This window comes from Nicotiana tabacum, chromosome 17 (assembly GCF_000715075.1).
Source record: "Nicotiana tabacum cultivar K326 chromosome 17, ASM71507v2, whole genome shotgun sequence".
In the NCBI taxonomy this organism is placed as follows: domain Eukaryota; kingdom Viridiplantae; phylum Streptophyta; class Magnoliopsida; order Solanales; family Solanaceae; genus Nicotiana; species Nicotiana tabacum.
This window is the reverse complement of record NC_134096.1, coordinates 115,097,088-115,106,032: the sequence shown is the minus strand read 5'-3', so window position 1 is coordinate 115,106,032 and position 8,945 is coordinate 115,097,088. Positions and strand designations below refer to the sequence as shown.

Here is an 8,945-nt window from a genome sequence, read left to right as displayed (position 1 = left end):
TAATATTAAACTAATTAATATTGATTTCATGCTCAATAAATTAACATAAAGCATGTGTTAAACTAATTAACAAAAGTAATGTTAAAATAATTAATATTTCAAGCATGTTAAATAAATAACAAATAAACATAATATTAAATAATTAACATTTTAAAGCATGTTAAATAAATTAACAAATAAATTTGCCAACATAAAAAAAAAAAAAAAAAAAAGGAGGGGGGGCAAGCTTTAGCAATTAAAGTGGGCCTTAAGCCCACATTTAAGTATCTGCCGAGCTTCTTCAGCTATCAAAGAAAGAGTCCCAGGCAGTTAAGCTCAATCACACCTTCTTTTTTTTTTTTATAGTTCTGCCAACTTAATAGAAAGAAGCCCACAAATTCTAAGCCTTAAATTTCCCAAAAAAAACGTATTTTTGTTTTATGATCTTTGCATTTTAAGAAAGAGACCTAATTCTCTTCATCTTCTTTTTAGGATTGTCGCCGCTAGTTTGACGGAGAACTCCACCTTTTCCTTTTTTTTTAAAGGATTATAACAAAGAAATTTAGTTTCTACTTCTTTCTATACTCAGCCGCCATACATGAATTCTTCTTCTTCAGATTTCGTTTTTTTTTATTAAACTTAAAAAAAATTGAAAGAACCCTTGTTCCTTCTCTTCCACCATTGCTGTCTTTGTCTGTTTGACATTGGAGCACAAAACTCCTTTGTTCTATACCACTGAAGAGAGAAATATAATCATTTTGGTGTATAGTTTCCTCTCCTATTCACTGTTACTATAGACATTCTTTGAGCACCAAACTCCAAAATAATTATTTGTCTATGGCAATAACTCCTCGGAAGCCATAACTTTTTGCGGCAGTGGTTTAACGGGAAGCCATAGCTTCTCATCAATGCTCTTTTGGAGACGATTGTTTTTTGTGGCGGAGACGGACGTCGCCGGCAGCCACCGACCGTTAGCCTTCGATAATATTTTACATCGGTGTTACGGGTAAGGGTACAGATCGATTATACTTTTAAGGAAATCATTTTTCCCTTTTTTTTAATCGATCAGTTTCAATTACAAAAAAAGTTATTAACACCGGATTTAACAAAAAATTATACTGATTTTCTCAAAATCAGTGTTCAAACCTTAACACACTGATTTAAAAACTAATTTAAAAATAGTGTAACAAAATTATTTATTCATTCCAATTGCACACAACCAAAACAAAAGCGCATATTTGTTTCACCAAAAAGACAGAACAAATTTATTATTTTTCCGGACCAGAAAGCCAGCATGTGGCTCTGATACCAACGAAGGAACGCGATAAACTATACACATTAATTTAGCGTGTAAATCATAAAACGATAAATTACTTGATTCTTCGTGAAGCGGAAGCGAAAATCTGAAATGAACCGCAGCTGAAATCACTGGTAGGTGGTGGTTGTCACGTTGTGACAGATCAACCTCTTAAAAAGAAATCTAAACCCCTTGTCTGGTTTGGGAGAAGAATCTAAACCCTTCGTCTGATTTGGGAGAAGAAAGCCTTGAAAAATATAGCAAGAGAGTGTATTTCTTTTATTGTACACACTAATAACCCTATTGGGCCTTAAAGCAACTCTTATGGATTCAACCCAAAATTTCCTACACTAGACAATATGCAACAGTCTATTCTTGTTCTAGGGATTCGTGGAAAAATCTTGAACCTGGAAATCTCATACATGAATTTTGTGTAGAAGCCTTTGGTGGTGCTTATTTAACTGCTTATTTAAATGGAACTTATTATTGGCTGCGTTGTACTTCTAATGATTGTAGCGTTCTTTCATTTGACTTTGGCAATGAGGTATTTGTAGAGATCGGAGGGCCAGATGTTGGGCGCGATTTCAATCATTTCAATGTGAAACTGGTATTGCTTGAGGACTTCATTGCCCTCATGATCGTTGTTGAAGGATTTGTTTATGATATATGGGTAATGATCCAACCAGATGTTTGGAACAAACAATTTACCTTTCAATGCACTTCAAATATAAGGTCTTGGTATTCTAGCACTCTCATTTTTGAAAATAAACGCTCCTACCTATTCTCCTATTGATGTTAGGACTCAGACAACGAGAAATCTTGAATTTCGTCATCCAGGCCTGAGGAGAGCCATCTGGAAAACCACAGATGGCTATTCCGTTCATTTTTATAAGGAGAGCTTAGTAACAATTAAACGAGAGAGTAGGCAGGCGAATTATTGAAGCTTACCTGATATATTTGACTCCTTGATTAAGCTGTAAATAAGAGTGGATAATATGTTACCACCCAGACTCAAGTTTCCCTATCTAAGTTTGTCTCGTGTCAATAAACCTTTCTAGTTTAAAAATTACTGTCACGATCCCAATTTCTCTTCATAGAATGTAGTAATGACACCTAGTGTCTAATCCAAACATTTACTAAATAATAGAATAATCCAACCATCAAATGATAAATACGAGATAAGAATCTTATACACAATTACAAATCTCAAAACTGGTAGTACAAATCATAAGCTCTACTGAGTTCACTAAGAAAATCCTTAAATACAACTGTTCGGAATGGAAATCAAACAGTACAAATACAAAATCAGAAGGTGACTTTGAGGCCTGCGAACGTGACGACTGGTTTACCTTGAGTCTCCATAGCTCGACTAGCCAGCTAATAATCAACAAGAAACGTGGCACCTGGATCTGCACAAAATATTGCAGAAACATAGTATGAGTACACCATAGCGGTACCCAATAAGTATCAAGACTAACCTCGGTGGAGTAGTGACAAGGGACAGTCAAGACACCTACCGGACTAAACAACCTGAACAAGTGTGAAGGTGAACTAACATAGAAACAATACTGATGTACAACTAAGCACGATAAAGAATACAAAACAATGATACACCAATGACAACAATATCTAACAGGAAGAAGTCATGTAATAATGTCGTAGAATGAGCTGGACACGATCTAAGTCCGGTGAAAACCAAATGAGGTAAATCAATAACAACTCAATAAGAACAACCTCTTTCACGCCAAATTGTGTTTAAGCATTTCCACGAGTTACCGAACCTCATAATCACAGCTCACGGGTCACACTTCTTGAACCATAATCACTTGGCATGTTGTGCCCACATTTCAATTCATAACTGCACGGACGACTCACGTGTCGAGAGAACAACTCTCACACAGAAGGCAAGTAGACAAGAATACATGTAAAGGTCAATAATATCAGGATTCATCTTTTTAAACTGATATGGGTTATTAATCTACGTGTAAAGACAAGAAGTGCTTATGAACTTGCCTTGCCACCCAGTCTATCAGGTGTTCATCCAGCGTTCCACGTATCCATCCTCCAAAAGTATGTTGGGGATCCGTCCCATATTCTGGATTTCAGTACAGTGCAGCTGGACGGTAATTTGACTTATGATGTGGAGCCGGTAACTATTTTAGATCGGTTGGTCTGAAAGTTGAGATCAAAGAACATAACTTCGGTGAAGGTGCAGTGGAGAGGCCAGCCAGTCGGAGAAGCTACTTGGGAGATTGAACAGGAGATGCAAAGCAAATATCCACATCTATTTGAGACTCCAGGTATGATTTTAAGCCCGTTCGAGGACGAACGTTTATTTAAGAGGGGGAGAATGTAACGACTCAGCCGGTCGTTTTGACTATTGCAATCCCGTTCCCCCATTTACTGCACAAATTGTGAATTACAGTTGTTATTTGGCTTGCCGGGGTAATTGGTTTGGGTTCGGTGAGGCTTTGAAATGATTTAGAGCGCTTAGTTCCAAGGTTTAGAATTTAAGTTGAAAAGGTTGACCGGATGCTAACTTATGTGTAACGACCTCGGAGAAATTTTGCTAAGGAAATTAAGGTTTGGTGGTGCCGAGGTAGATCAAATAGTACAGAGATTAGCTCGGACCTTTTGGGTTGAACAATGCACCGAAGTGTAAAGGAAATTTTTGTCGGAAAATGGTCATTTCTGCGACCACTATGCAGTCGCAGAATCACTATGCGGACCGCATAATGGTCGCAAAGTGGAACATGATGAGGGGCAAGATTTGAGGAAAATCTGCGGTGCACTATGCGACCGCAAACCTGTTTTGCGGTGCATTATGCGACCGCAGAACAAGTATGCGGACCGCATAATGACCGCAGAACAAGTCAGTAACGCCCAGCTTTGGAGGCCAAATTATGCGGCCGGTATGCGGACCGCATACCAGTTATGTGATCGCATATGCGACCGCATAACTGTGTCGGAGCTTTTATTCTTTCTAATTTTTGACCCGACCCAACTTCGATTTATAGCCCTTACAGCTCATTTTTGAGCTAAAATATGATATTTTAGAGAGAGGTGAGAGAATTTTAGAGAGAGGAAGTGTAGACTTAGTCATTTATTGTAACGACCCGACTTGTCGTTTTAAAATATTAAGCCCCGTTCAGTGACTTAAGGTCTTGAACAGCTTCGTATTATGTGTATTGACTTGCGTGCGTGGTTGAATTCAGTTACCGGATGATTTGGGGTGATTTGGGACACTCGGTCCCTAAAACGGAAGCTTAAGTCTTAGGATTTTGACCATAATCGGGAATGTGTGAAGATGACTCCAGAATGGAGTTCCGTCGGTTTCGTTAGCTCCGTTGGGTGATTTTGGACTTAAGAGCGTCTCCGAAAAATTATTTGGAGGTCCGTAGTGGAATTAAGTTTGAAATGGCCAAAGTCGAATTTTTGGAAAGTTTGATCGGGGGTTGACTTTTTTATATTGGGGTCGGAATCCGATTCTGGAAATTTGAATAGCTTCGTTATGTTAATTATGACTTGTGTGCAAAATTTGAAGTCATTCCGGATTGATTTGATGTGTTTCGGCACAAGACATAGAATTTGAAAGTTCAAAGTTCATAGATTTTCATTTGAGGTGTGATTCATCGTTTTGATATTGTTCGATGTGATTTGCCTCGAGCAGGTCCGTGTTATGTTTTGGGACTTGATGGTATGTTTGGTTGAGGTCCCGGAGGGCTCGGGTGAGTTTCAGGATGGTTTCACATCATTTCTCCTTGTTTTGCAACTGCTGGAACTAATATCCGGTATTGTTCTTCGCGAACGCGGAGGGTCTCACGCGTTCGCGAAGAAGGATTTTGGACGGCTGGGATTTGACCATCGCGAACGCGATGAAGAAGCCTCGAATGCGAAGAAATAGATGAGGAAAGCCTACGCGAACGCGAGTGGGCAGACGCGAACGCGAAGAGGAAAGGGAGTTGGGGGCCGCCTGGCGTTAAGCCTTCGCGAACGCGAAGGGCAGAGGTCGGAATGCATCGCGAACGCGATGAGGATATCGCGAACGCGATGAGGATATCGCGAACGCGAAGAAGGAATCTGGGCAGCACATTTTTTTTGTGCTTCGCGAACGCGTAGAAGGCCTATCTGGGCAGAATTAAAAGTCCCAAAAACGGGAGTTTGAGTTCATAACTCAAAATCAAATTTGGAGCTCGGTAGAAAGCGGTTTTTGGAGAGATTCTTGCGTGGGTGTCTGGGGTAAGTCATTCTTATTCAGTTTTGATTAATTTTCATGATTATGTCTTTGAATCCATCATTTAATTCGGATTTAATGGAGGAAAAATCAAGATTTTTGTAAAATCTTTCAAAAACGAAAATTTAAGATTTGGAAGTCGAGTTGTTATTGAAATTCGATAAAATTGGCATGGTAGAACTCATATCGGAATGAGTGTTCGGATTTCATGAAAAGTTTGCCGGGTTCCGAGGGGCGGGTCCCGCGTTGACTTTTGTTGACTTTTTGGCATAAAATTTTAAGTCGACGTATTATTATCTAGAATTATTTTCGATGAATTTTAATGAAGTTATACAATTAATTTGGCTAGATTTGAGCTGTCCGGAGGCCAATTCAAGCAAGAGGGCTATTTTGGAATATCGGCCTGACTTCAAAGAGGTAAGTGTCTTGCTTAACCTCGAGTGGGAAAATTTTCCCTTAGGCATTGAGTCTTATGTGCAATTTGTGTAATTGAAAACCATGTACGCGAGGTGACGAATACGTACTTGGTTTATATGTGCAAATTTCATTGATTAAAAATTCTTACACGCCCTTATGTATTAAATTGGAAATGATTGACACTAATTAAATTCTCTATTTGTCATGCCTAAATCCTTGTTTGTTGAAATTATTTTTACATGATGATTTGGTGTGATTAACACCTTGATTTTTATGTGAAATATTATTTTGTTGAGTTGTTCACTTCCGGATATTTTCTTAAGATTCTTTATGCACATTATGGTCGAGCCATGGGCTCATTATTGTGGAAAATAAGGTATTGTTGATTTTTGTGGCAAGTTGTAATATTTGAGCACTTGATGTGCAATCTGTGATAAGTTGTAATATTTGAGCACTTAATGTGCAATCTGTGATAATTTGTAATATTTGAGCACTTGATGTGCAATCTGTGATAATTTGTAATATTTGAGCACTTGATGTGTAATCTGTGATAAGTTGTAATAATTGAGCATTTGACGTGCAATCTATGCTATGTTGTAATATTTGAATACTTGAGGTACAGTTTATGAGATGTGATATTGGCATATTATATCGTGGGAGTTATGTTCGGGTGTTTGCACGAGGTTTCTGCCGTGCTATTATTACTATTGATATTATGCACATGTGGCGTGACAAGGCGAGCTATTTATATATATATATATATATATATGTGGGTTTGCGTATATGGCGAGACAAGGTGAGAACATTATTATGCACGTGTGGCGAGACAAGGCGGGCATTTACTTTACTATTGCACACGTGGCGAGACAAGGGGGGCTATGTCGGGGATTGATTTGTGATGGCCTGGGGGAATTATTGTTGTTGCATATTTATTTTGGGACTACGAGGCGTTACTTCGGGAGATCTCATATTGAGCACTTACTTCGGGACTATGTTTGCACTTGCCCTTGGTTATTTTATTTTTCCGTAATTTGTAAATTCTTGTGTTTTTCGTGATGTATTATTTGACTTAATATTAAGTGTTTTGTATTTCTTGATGTATTGTGTTGACCTTGATTTTTTTTGTACGAGACTTTGAGGATTTGTATATTTTGGGTTGTACTTGTCTTTGATCATTGAGTTATTTTAAATAAAAGAAAATTTTCAGTATGTTTAATTTAATAAATTTTATATCCAAATCAGTAGTTTATCTGATACTTTATTTTAAAGGAAATGTCATTTTTCCTCTCTCAAACGATTTCTAAAATAAACTTATCCTTTTGTTGATTTCTTACTTGATTTAAATAATTTTAACCTTACGTTATTGAAAATAAATTGATCACGTGGATCTTATATACATTGAGGATATTGGCACGTGATTTGTCCGTGCAGTTGGGATATGAAATGAGGGCACGAGGTGCCGGAAAAATATGATGATTTAATTATGGGCACGAAATGCTGTGGAGATATGAAAAATGGGCTAAGACCCGTGTTTATGAAAAATATGAAAATGAGATGAGACCCGTATTTTTTTATGATTTTGAAATGAGGTGTCACATGGTGACTTTTTAATTGAAAGAATTATATTTAAAATATTTATTTGGAAAGAGTTTTACTTAGAAAGTATTATATGAAAGAATTGTATTTGAAAGATATTTATTTGAGGAAATTTTACTTGAAAAGATTTATTGAAAAAATTATATTTGAAAGAGAATTATTTGGAAGAATTATATGTGAAAGACATTTATTTGAAGTACTTGATTTAATTGGGTGTAATTGTAATTATTAATAATTGAGCGATATTAATGGTATTCTTGTTGTCTGCTTTGCATATCACTGGTTGTTTCATGTTGCTCTGTTGTTATTTATTTTCTATTATTTTGTATATTATATTGCACATGTTATTAGACTAGTGAGTGTCTTGACTGTACCTCGTCTCTACTCTATTGAGGTTAGTCTTGATACTTACCGGGCACCGCTGTGGTGTGCTCACTCTACACTTCTGTACATTTTTGTGCAGAGCCAGGTATTGGAGATATCACACTTGAGCAGAGTTAAAGCGCGATCGTAAAGGTTCAAGGTAGAGCTGCTTGACAGTCGTAGTCCCTTGGAGTCTTTTCATTTCATTGTACTGTGAATTTGTAATCAAAAAGTATTGTATATTCGCTCCTCGTGATCATTCAATGTATTCAGTTAGAGTTTGTGACTCAGTACTACCAGTCTTGGGAGGTTGTATATTCATATTTATTTCGCTGTTAGTTTTGGTTACTTTTTTTTTTTAAATGGCTTCAGAATATAATAGAAATCGGCTTACCTGGTCTTAGAGACTAGGTGCCATCACGACGCCTGTGGTGGGATTTTGGATCGTGACAAGTTGGTATTAGAGCTCTAGGTTCATAGGTTCTACGAGTCACGAACGAGTTTAGTAGAGTTTTGCGGATCGGTACGGAGACGTCTGTACTTATCTTTGAGAGGCTACAAAACTGTTAGGAAATTTCACTTATTTCATTGCTTATCGTGCGGAATTTATTCAGGTTGAAGCATATATCTTATGTCCTTTTGCATCTACTCGTGTATGAAATTGCGCACTCAGTATCAATTATGCGCCAACAGTTCGTGATACTATAGAGGGGTTATAAGAGAGCTAGGGTTGCTCAACCATTATTACAACGTGTTGTCCAAATAGAGGATGCAGAAGTATTAAGAGATCATTCAGTTGTGCACATTGGGGTGCAGCAGGTTCTGACATCTGATTGATAAGTATGATATTAAGAAGATTTAATTAATTGCCTAATCACCACAATTGTGGTAGGGTCACGAGGTGGATGTAGATCTGAAATAGCTGGTGGTATTAAAGGCTATGTAGTTCGTATGAGATTTCTATTTAGCAAAGGGTACGTACACAACCAAGGCACTAGAGGAAGCGAGTTTAACTATCACGAGGATGGCATGCGCCAAATAAATGGCTTGAGGCATCTT

At 37.5% G+C, this 8,945-nt stretch overlaps 1 long non-coding RNA gene across 1 annotated transcript; it reads left to right on the top strand.

Annotated features, from left to right (window-relative positions):
- Nucleotides 1-383: 383 nt before the first annotated feature.
- On the top strand, nt 384-8,367 carry LOC142171436 (uncharacterized). The gene is made up of 3 exons (XR_012701000.1): nt 384-985; nt 5,860-5,927; nt 7,987-8,367. It is a non-coding gene; the product is annotated as an uncharacterized LOC142171436 (long non-coding RNA).
- The last annotated feature ends 578 nt before the right edge of the window (nt 8,368-8,945 follow it).